The 13,304-nt window shown below is 39.2% G+C and overlaps 1 protein-coding gene across 1 annotated transcript in view; it reads left to right on the top strand.

Moving 5' to 3' along the window:
• Positions 1-420: 420 nt before the first annotated feature.
• MTFR1 (mitochondrial fission regulator 1) overlaps positions 421-13,304 on the top strand; it is a 65,032-nt gene continuing 52,148 nt past the window's right edge. The window contains exon 1 of the mRNA XM_025922900.2: positions 421-550. The gene's annotated coding sequence lies outside the window, so the exon portion shown is untranslated. The remainder of the gene's footprint in view (positions 551-13,304) is intronic.

Below are 13,304 nucleotides of genomic sequence, written 5' to 3'. Positions count from 1 at the left end.
TGCTCTTTGTATACCCCGCGCCCTCAACCCCCCTAAACACAAACACCCCAGATATGAAGCTCACGTGGGAAGATCTGCCAGGTAAATACAAGTCCCAACAGCGTGGGATAAAAGGGATAAAAGGGCTCAACATAAGTCAGGTTAACAAGGGCTTAAGACTCCCACCTTCTTTCCAGGTGATACACATTTACGGCTACATTCAGAATGTGGATCTTGCTACACATTTACAGAATGGGGTTTACTAGCAAAGTACTTTCCAGGACAGAGCAGTGAAGACACAAACAAAGCTAGGTCCACGCGACAGCGGCCGCTTCCCTCCAAGCTCCACGCATGCGCACACTGATTGTGAAAGGTGGCTGCAGGCGCGTGGGGCGGTAGTTTCTCTTCCCCTCCCTGTTCTGCCTACCCGCCTCTGGGCCGGAGGAAGCAGCTGATTGGTCAGTCTGGTCCGGACTCGGGGCGGAGATTGGGTGATTGGCAGTAACGCCCGGGGTAGCCAAGCTGGAAGCAGGGGAAGCTCAAGAAGGCTCCTGGCTGCCTCGCGGCCGAGGTAAGTGGGGGCTAGGGACTCGGGAAAGCGGTTGGCGTGGAGTCGAGGAAGCGTCCGCAGGCCTGAGGGCGGTGGGAAGCTCTAGTAACAGAGTAGGAGCTGAAGGAGCCGTGGGTTCGGGCATTCGAGGAGGACCGCGGGCTCCATGGGTGTCTGCGCCGCGGCGGAAGAGAGGCGGAGACGTTCTCGGGCTGCCGGGGTGGCTGAGGGCCCTGGTGGGGCTGGAGCACTGGCGGAGCGGAGGGAAGTCGGCCGACTTTGTCCTGAAGGCTGGAACTCACCCACGCACATCTGCCCCCTCCCTTCCGCTCCTGGTATATCCTTCGGGGTCCACAGTAAGAGCGCCAGCCGCCGGTCCCTGGAAGGCCGCCCTTTGCGGTGGTTCCCTTGGGCATTGCACTTTTTCCTGAGGCTAGACCGGTCGGACTCGCGGGTGCACCTCCGGGCCGGACCTCGGGGATTCTGGGAGGAGGAGCACGCCTGCTGTTCGGCCTGGGAGGTTTAACCAGCCTCACCTGGCTTGTGTTGCTGTTTCACTTTTCGCCTCCCAGAACTTCCCAATGTAGCTTCCTGACCGTAACAAGATTTGCGTTAAGCCCCAAAGAAAAATCATCCTTTGACATTTAAAAGCACCCTTTATTTTAGAAGTCTTTAAATGCACAGGACGAGAGGTTAGTATAACGAACTTGGCGAACCCATCACCCAATTGTAACAATTGTCAACACATGATCGGCTTGCCACCCCCTCCCCCCCCTCAAGTAAATCCCAGACATTTAATTTCTCTTAGAAATTTCTTCAGCTTTGTCATGGTCAGTAATTATAGTTTTTTCTAATCAATTGCTTTCTAGAGGGGTTGAGTAAAACAAGGCACACTTGAAGGTGTAGACAGCGGAAACATAGTTTGCACTGCAAGAAATGTGGTCAGTTCTCCGACAGAGCACTTTCACTGCCCTAAGCTCAGGTTTTCAAAATCACTGAAAACAAAGGTACCAACCAGTGTAGTCTTGGCAGTAACATTATTGCTTTTGAGCAGTAATGTTAATATTGATAATTTCTATTTATATGGCACTTGGTACGTATGAAGCACTGTGAAATTGTTTCCACCTATTCATTTAATTTTTACAACAGCAATGTGAAGTGGGTATTATCCCATTTTACAGATGAGAGAAAAGAGACGCTAAGCAACTTGGCCAAGGTCACACTGATGTAAATAAGGGGGAGGGCAGAGGGGCCTGTGGTTTAGGATGTTAACCCTGGTCAGTGTCAAATTCTTGCTCTTTTAACCATAATTGAATACGAATTGTGGAATAAATGTAACTGCATGATGTAAATGTAAATACGTAAGGGAAGAAAAAAACCCTGGAATTTGAGTATAACAGTAAAATAGGTATTTTTGTTTCAAATGGTAAAGGGTTAATGCAATTGATTAAAAAAATTTTTTTTGAACATTTATTTATTTTTGAGAGGCAGAGAGCACAAGTGGGGGAGGGGCAGAGAGTGAATGAGACACAGAATCTGAAGCAGGCTCCAGGCTCTGAACTGTCAGCACAGAGCCTGCCCTGGGGCTCAAACTCACAAACCATGAGATCATGACCTCATTTGAAGTTGGACGCTTAACTGACTGAGCCACCCAGGCACCCCTGCAATTGATTTTAAAATCGAAGTATGTAAATACAGATCAATAAATACAAGTGTTTAAAATTTCTATAGTATATGGCCAGTTAAAGGGGAAAAGAAACCAGGGAAAATATACTTCAATGAATAGTCTCTACCTCCTTTGGCATTTAGCACGTACTGGATATTTATATTGAATACTTTATATCTTTTATCTTCTCAATCTTATGCTATCTTTTTTTTTTAATGTTTGTTTATTTTTGAGGGAGAGAGTACCCAAGGGTGGGGGGGCACAGAGAGAGGGGGACAGAGGATCTGATGCGGGCTCTGACAGCAGAGAGCCAGATGTGGGTCTGGAACTCATGAACCGCAAGATCACGACCTGAGCCAAAGTCGGATGCTCAACCAACTCAGCCACCCAGGCACCCTTCAATCTTATACTGTTTCTAAGACAACATCTTTATTCAAATAACGTTAGAGGAATAAGGAACTAGAGACAGCAGGACTTTATCAGAGGACAGCAGGTTAGACCAGTTAAATTGACGTTTAGGATTCCTACTGGAGGAAGTCTAGAAGGTAAAGTTAGGCTCACATGTGAAGTAATTTGAGTGCCAAGTTTAAGGAGTTTGAACTTGAGCAAAACAGTGACTCACTGATTGCAACCATCCCTTAGGAAGAGTGAGGTAGCACTATCATGGACAGCTTCACCTGAGATGTGAAAAGATTAGTGACTTGACCCAGTGAATATATAGGAAAAAGATGGGGGTAACTTGAATTTATGGATATAAAGCAGGAAATAGGAAAAAAAATAGCCTGAAAAGGGGGGATGGAAAGAGAGTTTGGTTCTGAAGTGCTGGTAAATTTCAGTTTCCACAAGTTTATTTTCCTAGACAGTTTTTAAAAATTTTTCTTATTGAACTGTAGTTGATATACAATATTATATTAGTTTTAGGTGTACAACATGGTGATTTGATATTTATATGTATTACAAAATGATCACCAAGTAAGTTTAGTTACTATCTGTCACCATACAAAGTTATTGTGGTTTTATTGACTGTATTCCCTATGGTGTACTTTACATCCCCATGACTAATTTTATAACTGGAAGTTTGTACCTTTTGACTTCCTTATTTCACCTCTTTCTCTGGCAACCCCCAATTTGTTCTCAGTCTATGAGTCTCTGTTTTGCTTTGCTTGTTTTTTGTTTTGTTTTGTTTTAGATTCCACATACAAGTGAAATGATACATTCTCTGACTTATTTCACTTAGCATACCCTCTAGGTTCATCCATTTGGTTGAAAACGGCAAAATGTCATTCTTTTTATGGTTGAGCAATATTCCACTGCGTATACATACCACAGCTTTATCCATTCATTTTTATCAGTGGACACTTAGATTGCTTCCATAGTTTGGCTATTGTAAATAATGCTGTAATGAACTTAGGGGTGTATATATCTTTTTGAATTAGTGTTCTCATTTGTTCAGATAAATACCCAGAAGTAGAATTGCTGCATGATATAGTATTTCTATTTTTAATTTTTTAAGGAACTTTCATACTCTTTTCCTTAGTGGCTGTACAGATTTACATTACCACCAATAGTGTACAAGGGTTCCCTTTTCTCCACATTCTTCACAACACCTGTTGTTTCATGTCTTTTTTTATGATCATTAATATTTTGTTTAAAATTTTATAGTATAAAATCTTACAGAAAAGAGATAAAACACTCCCTTGTTTTATGAGGCCAGTGTAAATTTAAGAACAAAATTACGCACACACACACGCACACGCGAAAAATAACTTTACCACCCCAATAAGTAAAGAAAAGCATTTGATACAATTCAGTATCCACTTATGCTAAAACCACTAGAATACTCAGGCATGCTCAGATTAAAAGGGAACTTTTGATCTGATGAAGAGGATTTACATAAAAGTTACAGTATCGTTATCATGCGTAATGATGAAATATTTATTTCCCTCCATGAGTTAAGAAATGAGACAAAAATGACTGCTATCAACACTTCTGAACAGTTCAGTAAAGCCAGGAAAAGACAAGGAGGTTCAAAATTTGGAAACAGCTGATACGGTTGTCACAAAAATTTGAAAATATACTTTATTTTTTTTTTCCCAACGTTTATTTATTTTTGGGACAGAGAGAGACAGAGCATGAACGGGGGAGGGGCAGCGAGAGAGGGAGACACAGAATCGGAAACAGGCTCCAGGCTCCGAGCCATCAGCCCAGAGCCTGACGCGGGGCTCGAACTCACGGACCGCGAGATCGTGACCTGGCTGAAGTCGGACGCTTAACCGACTGCGCCACCCAGGCGCCCCGAAAATATACTTTAACTATTAGAACTAATTAGTACATGTTGCAAATTAGATAGTAAAATTATACAAACCATAAAACTTGCAGTAGCTTTAAAAGCTCCTAATATTGAAGAATAAATTTAAATATTTGCAAAGCCTCTACATGGAAAACTACAAAATGTGATAAAAATTAAAGTAGACTCAAATGAAGGTAAATTGGGAGTTTGAGTATTGTTATGGTGTCAATTCTCCCCAAATTTATCTGTAAATTTACTGTGATTCCCATTAAATGTAGGTTTGGTTTTATGGCAATTGAGAGATGATTCTGTAATTTATATGGGAATGTATAAGACCAGAAGCAATAACATTCTAAAGAAAAACAAAGCCAGAGAACTTACACTGCTGGATATCAAAACTTAATACAAAGCTATAATTAAATAGAACAGTGGTACAAAGCAAAGTATTCTGAATTAGATTCTGATGTCCTTCCAGTATACTGTGCTGAGGCAACTGAATATCCATATGGAAAACAACCAACTTCATGCTAATCATAAACATGCATTTCTGGTGTATCTCAAGCTAAATACCCAACGTGAAACAAAACTTTCTGAAAAAGACACAATATCTGCATGATCATGGTATAGACAGAGATTGATTTGTTAAGGACACAAAATACACAAAAACAAATAATGGGGAAGGGGCAGAGAGAGAATTCCAAGCAGGCTTGCACTGTCAGGGCAGAGCCCAGTGTGGGGCTCAAACTGACAAAAGGTGAGATCCAGACCTGAGCCAAGGCCAAGAGCCAGACACTTAACCAAGGGAGCCACCCAGATGCCCTTTAATATGTTAAGTAATCTCCACACCCAATTTGGGGCTCAAACTGGATCATATGGTAATTCTATTTTTAATTTTTTGAGGAACCTCTGTACTGTTTGCCACAGTGGCTGCACCAATTTACATTCCCACCAACAGTGCATGAGGGTTACTTTTTCTCTGCATTCTTGCCAACACTTGCTATTTCTTATCTTGATGCTAGCTATTCTGACTGGTGTAAGGTTGATATTGTTGCTTTGATTTGCATTTCCCTGATGATTAGTGATGTTGAGCATCTTTTCATATGTCTATTGGTCAACTATATGACTTCTTTGGAAAAATATCTATTCAGGTCCTCTGTCCATTTTTTAATCAGATTATGGTTTTTTGGTGTGGGGTTTTATGTATATATTTTGGACATTAACCCCTTTATCAGATACATCATTTGCAGGTACCTACTCCCATTCTACAGATTACCTTTAATAGTTTCCTTTGCTGTGCAAAAGCTTTATAGTTTGATGTAGTTCCAATTATTTGTTTTTGTTTTTGTTTCTGTTGCCTTTGCCTGAGGAGACAGATAACTGTGCCAAAAAATACTGTTAAGACTGATGTCCAAGTTTACTGCCTGTTTTCTTTTAGGAGCTTTATGGTTTCAGGTCTCACATTTAAGACCTTTATTCTGTTTTGAGCTTATTTTTGTATATGGTGTAAGAAAGTGGTCCGGTTTCATTCTTTTGCATGCAGCTGTCCAGTTTTCCCAACACTGTTTATTGAAGAAACTGTCTCTTCCCCATTTTATTTTCTTGCCTCTTTTGTTGTAGATTGATTGACCATGTATGGTTTATTTCTAAGCTGTCTATTCTGTTCCATTGATCTTTTTGTCTGTTTTTATGCCAATATCCTCTGTTTGATTTTTATAGTTTTGTAGTATAGTTTGAAATCTGGGAGCATGAAATCTCCAGCTTTGTTCCTTTTTTTTTTTTTTAATTAGTTTTTAGTAACATTCTTTTTTTGAGAGAGAGAGGGAGACACAGAATCTGAAGCAGACTCCAGGCTCTGAGCTGTCAGCACAGAGCCCAACGCGGAGCTCAAACCCATGAACCGCAGGATTATGACCTGAGCTGAAGTCAGATGCTCAACCGACTGAGCCACCCAGGAGCCCCTCTGCTTTGTTCTTTCTCAAGATTGCTTTGGCAGTTGGAAGATCATTTGTGGTTCTATAGAAATTTTAGGATTATTTGTTCTTGTATGAAAAATGCTATTGGAATTTTGATAGGGATTGCATTGAATTTATAGATTGCTTTGGGTAATAGAGACATTGTAACAATATTAATTCCTCCGACCCATGAGCATAGTGTATCTTTCCATTTATTTGTGTCATCTTCAGTTTCCTTTTATCAATGTCTTCTAGTTTTCTAAGCACAGATCTTTTACTCCTTGGTTAAATTTATTCCTAGGTATTTTCTTCTTTTTAATGCAGTTGTAAATGGGATTATTAATTTATCTTTCTAATAATTTGTATTCATGTCTGGAAAGCCAACAGATTTCTGTATATTAATTTTGTATCCTGCATCTTTACTGAATTCATTTATTGTAATAGTTTTTTGGTGGAGTCTTTAGGGTATTCAATATGTAATATCAAGTCATCTGCAAATAGTGACCGTTTTTTATTTCTTCCTTACCAACTTGGGTGTCTTCTGTTTCTTTTCTGATTGTTGTGGCTAGCATTTGCAGTACTGTGTTGAATAAAAGACTGGCATAGGCATCCTTGTCTTGTTCCTCACATTAGAGGAAAAGCTTTCAGATTTTCACTGTTAAGTATGATGTTAGTTGTGGGATTATAATATATGGCCTTCATTATGTTGAGGTACATTCCCTTTATAACCATTCTGTTGAGTTTTTTTTTTTATCATGATGAATGTTGATTTTTATCAAATGGTTTTTCTGCATCTATTGAGGTGATCGTATGATTTTTATCTTTCATTTTGTTAATGTACTGTACTGCACTCGTTAATTTGTAGCTGTTGAACCATTCTTGTATCCCCTGAATAAATCCCACTTGATCATGGTGTACGATCCTTTTAATGTATTGTTGAATTTCGTTTTTGCTAATACTTTGTTGACAATTTTTGCACCTGTGTTCCTAAGGCATATTGGCCTGAGTTTTCTTCTTTTTTTTTTTTTTTTTTTTTTTTGTAGTTTTGATAACAAGGCAGTGCTGGAGTTGAAGAATGAATTTGGAAGTTTTTCTTTCTATTTTTTAGAATGGTTTCAGAAGGATAGGTATTAACTTTTTACATGTTGGGTAGAGTTCGCTTGTGAAGTCGTCCGGTCCTCGGCTTTTGTTTGTTTGGAGTTTTTTGATTGCCAGTTCAAATGAATAGTAATCAGTCTGTTCAGATTTTCTATTTCTTCCTGAGTTAGTCTTAGAAGAGTGTATGTTTCTAGGAATTTATCCATTTCTTCTAGGTTGTGCAGTTTGACAGCCTACAATTGTTCTAGTAGTCTTATAATCCTTTGTATTTCTATGGTATTGGTTGTAACTTCTCTTTCTTTCTGATTATATTTCTTTGACATCTTCCTCATTTTTTCTTGATTAATGTGGCCAAGGCTTTATTAATTTTGTTTATCTTTTAAAAAAATAGCTGAGTTTCATTAATCTTTTCTGTTGTTATTTTATTTTATTTTTATATATTTCATTTATTTTTACAGTTGATTCTTGAACAAAGGGGGGGCAGTTGAAGTCCTGACATCCCTCCATGCAGTTGGAAATCTCCCTATAACTTTTGATTTCCCGAAAACGTAACTACCAAACTAGAAAAAGAAAGTGTTGTTAAGAAAATTATAAGAGAGGGGCACCTGGCACCTGAGTCTCTCAGTTGGTTAAGCATCTGACTTCAGCTCAGGTCATGATTTCATGGCTTGTGGGTTCGAGTCCCGCATCGGGTTCTGTCCTGACAGGTTGGAGCCTGGAGCCTGCTTCAGATTCTGTCTCCCTCTCTCTGCCCCTCCCATGCTTGTACTCTTTCTCACTCAAAAAGTAAATAAACACTTAAAAACATTTATAAGAGGAAATACATATACAATACTGTGCTGGACATATTGAAAAAAATCCACATAAAAGTAGACGTGCACTGTTCAAACATGTGTTCTTCAAGAGTCAGCTGTATTTTTTTTCTACCATGGGCTTTGTTTTTCCTTATTTTATTTCCTTTAGGTGTAAGATTATATTGTTTATTTGAGATTTTTCTTGTTTCCTGAGATAGGCCTATATTGCTATAAACTTGCCTCTTAGAACTGCTTTTTCTTTGCCCCATATATTTTGGAATATTTTGTTTTCATTCTCATTCATCACAATGTATTTTTTGATTTCTCTTTGACCCATTGGTTGTTCAGTACCATGTTGTTTAGCCTCCGTATGTTTGTGGTTTTTTCTACTTTTTTTTCTTGTAATTGATTTCGCGTTTCATACTGTTGTGGTTAGAAAAGACGCTTGATATGATTTCAGTCTCCTTATATTTGAGAGAAGTTTTGTGGCTTAGTGTGGTGTTCTGGAAAATGTTCCATAGACACTTGAAAAGAATATGAATTCTGTTTATGGATGGAATACTCTATATGTATCTGTTAAGTCCATCTGGCTTAATGTGTCATTTACTGTTTCCTCATTGATTTGCTGTCTGACTGATCTATTGATGTAAATGGGTGTTAAAGTCCCCTACTGTTGTGTTACTGTACAATTTCTCCTTTTATATATGTTATTTTCTTTTTTATATCTGTTAATATTTGCTTTATATATTTAGGTGCTCTTTGAAATGTTAATTACTGTCAGCTACTCAGCTACTGTTTGGTATGTTTGTTGTGTACCATTTGTACAAATACACAGTTTATTATTATTTTTTTTTAAAGTTTATTTATTTTGGGGCGCCTGGGTGGCTCAGTTGGTTAAGTGTCCAACTTCAGCTCAGGTCGTAATCTCACGACTTGTGGGTTTGAGCCCCGTGTCGGGCTCTGTGCTGACAGCTCAGAGTCTGGAGCCTGCTTTGGATTCTGTCTCCCTCTCTCCCTGCAGCGTCAGCACAGAGCCCGATGTGGGGCTTGAATCCATGAACCGTGAGACTATGACCTGAGCTGAAGTCGGACACTTAACCCTCTGAGACACCCAGGCACCTCTAAATTACACAGTTTAGATAAAAAACATAAAATGTCACTGTAATCCCACCATTTAAGGATTTTAGCCTCAAGTTTTAGCCTAAGTCCTAGAGAAGAGGTTGGCAAACTATGGCCCAATAGCATAAACTGGCCTGAGGCCTGTTTTTGTATGTGAGCTAGGAGTGGTTTTTACATTTGTAAGGAGTTAGAAATAAATTTTAAATGGACTATTTTGTGGTTGTTGGTTCACAAGCTCCTTAGGAGCTTCCTGGTTGTTCTGAAACCTGACGTGGTTCTTGGACAGCTGGGAGAGACTTGAAGAAAGAGGCAAGCCGTTCTGGATGGGTAGGTAGCAGGTTTAATAAACAAGGGAACTCACTAGGCTTATCTTGAGAAGCCGCAGGACAGATCTCCACACCTGCCTGCCAAATCTTAAAAGTTTCATATAGGGGCCTTAACTGGGTTCAATCACATATACTCCTCAGATGGTCTTAACACCGTATCACTGTCTCAAGGCTTTGTCTTTAGGGCAACTTCTGGGAGGGGCGGAATCAATTGGAATGCACACTGCAAGGGTGGGAGAGGGTGAGGAGCCTCCTGTTGCCAAGAGTCCAGCTCACGGGACTTAAAATTCATCTTTTTATGTCTGCTTAGTCTTTCAAGGTATGCATGAGATACTTTTGTGTATTTAAATAACTCTCTTTTGTTAGATGTTTTGGTTTCTTTTCCAGTTTTTTAAACTATTACAATACTTAGGACAGCTTTTCTATTCAGAATTTTGTCAGTATCAGGTTATTTCTATAGGATAAATTTTTAGAAGTGAAATTGCTAGTATGTACATATTGTCAGGTTGCCCATCAGACATATTGGACAACCTATGCCTCTGCCAATATTGGGTTGTCTCCTTTTTCATCTTTGCCAATTTGATAGGGAAAAAGAGATATTTTAGTTAAGGTTTATTTGATTATTAGGTCATTAACATTTTTTCATGTTGATTGTCCATTTGTATTTCCACTTATAAAATGCTTACTCATGTCCTTTTCCTATTTTTCCATTAGGCTTCTGATCTTTTACTTGTTGATTTACAAATACTATATATACATTTGGGATAGTAATCACTTGTTATATGCAAGTTGCAGATATGTGTCTTTTTTTTTTTTTAATGGGCCTTTTTTTTTTTTTTTTGGTCTATTTATTTTAAGACAGTGAGAGAGAGAGGGGGAGGGGCAGAGAGAGAATTCCAAGCAGGCTTCACACTGTCAGTGCAGAGCCCAATGTGGAGCTCAAACTCACAAACCATGAGATCATGACCTCAGCTGAGATCAAGAGTCAGATGCTTAACTGACTGAGCCACCCAGGTGCCCCAAGGTAAGATATCTCTTTATCCCAGTCTGTTTCGGTACTGATAGGAGGTACAGCCTATAGTGAAATTATTTATTTATTTTTTAAAACTTTACTTATTAGAGAAAGAACATGAGCAAGGGAGGGGCAGAGAGAGAGAGGGAGAGAGAATTCCAAGCAGGGGCTTGAACCCACAAACCATGAGATCATGACCTGAGCTGAAACCAAGAGTCAGATTCTTAACTGACTGAGCCACTCAGTCATCCCTGTAGTGAAGGTTTTTAAGATGAATGTGGAAAAATATCCTGAAATAACAAGCACTGATTGCATAGATATTACTGCTTGGGATGAAATTAAAACTTATTTTATTTTTTTTTTTAGTTAGTTGATTTAAACTAATATCTATTTTACCATTATTGCTATACTTTTTAAAAAAAGATTTTAAGTAATCTCTACATCCAATATGGGATGTGAACCTACAACCCCAAGATCAAGAGTCCTATGCTCTACTGACTGAGCCAGCCAGATGCCCCTGTATGCTTTTTTTTTTTTTTTTAATGGAATCACACACACAAAAAGGAATCACGGGTATATGGTAGTTTGCAACTTCTTTCATGTATTTTTATTATGAACATTTTTTGTATATAACTTTTTGTTTTAATGGCCATAAACTTAGAGTGGATATATTGAATTTATTCTGTTGATGGACATTGAGTTTGCTTCTAAATTTTCTTTTTACACTAATGCTCAGTAAATACCTTTTCCAGTTTTATAAACTAATGTTTATTTACAAAGGTCTAATTTACTGAGTTTTGCCCCTCAGGTAATTATTTATACACATAATATGCAGGGGGCAGTAATTATTACACAACTTATGAAAATCACCTTTAAAAAATTTATTTTAAAAAAAAAATTTTTTTTTTCACGTTTATTTATTTTTGGGACAGAGAGAGACAGAGCATGAATGGGGGAGGGGCAGAGAGAGAGGGAGACACAGAATCCGAAACAGGCTCCAGGCTCTGAGCCATCAGCCCAGAGCCCAACGCGGGGCTCGAACTCCCGGACTGCGAGATCGTGACCTGGCTGAAGTCGGACGCTTAACTGACTGCGCCACCCAGGGGCCCCTAAAAAATTTTTTTATTAAAAAATTTTTTTTAATGTTCATTTATTTTTGAGAGACAGAGACAGAGTTCGATCAGGGGAAGGGCAGAGAGAGAGGGAGGCACAGAATCTGAAGCAGGCTCCAGGCTCTGAGCTGTCAGCAGAGTCTGATGCGGGGCTTGAATTCATTAACTGTGAGATCATGACCTGAGCCGAAGTTGGACCCTTAACTGACTGAGCCACCCAGGTGCCCCTGAACAGTTTTTTCAAAAGATTGTTTTTAAATTGATGCCAGAAGGGGTGCCTGGGTGGCTCAGTCGGTTGAGCATCCGACTTTGGCTCAGGTCATCATCTCACAGTTGCTGGGTTCGAGCCCTGGATATACTTCTCTGCCTTGACAGTTCTCTGATGCTTTTAAATAGATGATTTTTATATTTTGTCCAGTTTATTTATCCTCTTGGGAGGATGATTTGTCTGAAATTACCTAGTTCACCTATAAGTAGAAGCAAAATGCTTACATAATCTGTTCACATTTGAGATAATGTAGAAAAGATACTGGCTTGCGTCTTAGATGTCCTTCGTTTAATATTTTAATATTAACTTAGCAACTGTTATATTCTGTATACTGAGTGCTGAGATCACTGTGGTGAATAAGATAGTTTTTGGTGATTAAAGTGCTGTGGAGATAAGCAGTTTAGGTACATTGTTTTAATGTGGTATATAGGATAATATTTACAGGAGTATCCTAATCCTGGTCCATCAGGAAAAACTTTGGTCCATCAGGAAGAACCTCTTGGAGGAAGTGATAGCTAAGCTGAAATAAAGGACTAGTAGGACCTAGCTTGATATAGGGAAACTATAGGGAGGTGGAATACTGGATAAAAGAAAAGTCTAGAGAGCCTGTTGAGTTTTTAGAATTATCTGTATGACCAGATCGAAGAGTAGAGTATGAAAGATACAGAGGATAGGAAAGTACAGAGACCAGATATCATAAAGGACTTATTTTGGTATTGAGAATGAATAGAAAGGGGAGAGCAGGGGCGCCTGGGTGGCGCAGTCGGTTAGGCGTCCGACTTCAGCTCGGGTCACGATCTCGCGGTCCGTGAACTCGAGCCCCGCGTCGGGCTCTGGGCTGATGGCTCAGAGCCTGGAGCCTGTTTCAGATTCTGTGCCTCCCTCTCTCTCTGCCCCTCCCCCGTTCATGCTCTGTCTCTCTCTGTCTCAAAAATAAATAAACGCTAAGAAAAAAAAAAGAAAGGGGAGAGCAAAGTTGGTTGGGGGGGGACTATTAACTAGTAGTAGTCTAGTTAATAGATTTTTATGATAGTGTAGGCTTTGGATAACTGGATTGGAATAAAATAGCAATGTAAATGGAATCTGATCTTTTTAGGAGGAAACCTACATCTTGATTGTAGAAAATGAAAGAGAAAGA

This window comes from Puma concolor, chromosome F2 (genome assembly GCF_028749965.1).
Source record: "Puma concolor isolate L17-30 chromosome F2, mPumCon1.1.hap2, whole genome shotgun sequence".
Classification (NCBI taxonomy): domain Eukaryota; kingdom Metazoa; phylum Chordata; class Mammalia; order Carnivora; family Felidae; genus Puma; species Puma concolor.
The sequence above is the reverse complement of the archived record's forward strand: the minus strand, read 5'-3'. Positions and strand labels throughout refer to the sequence as shown.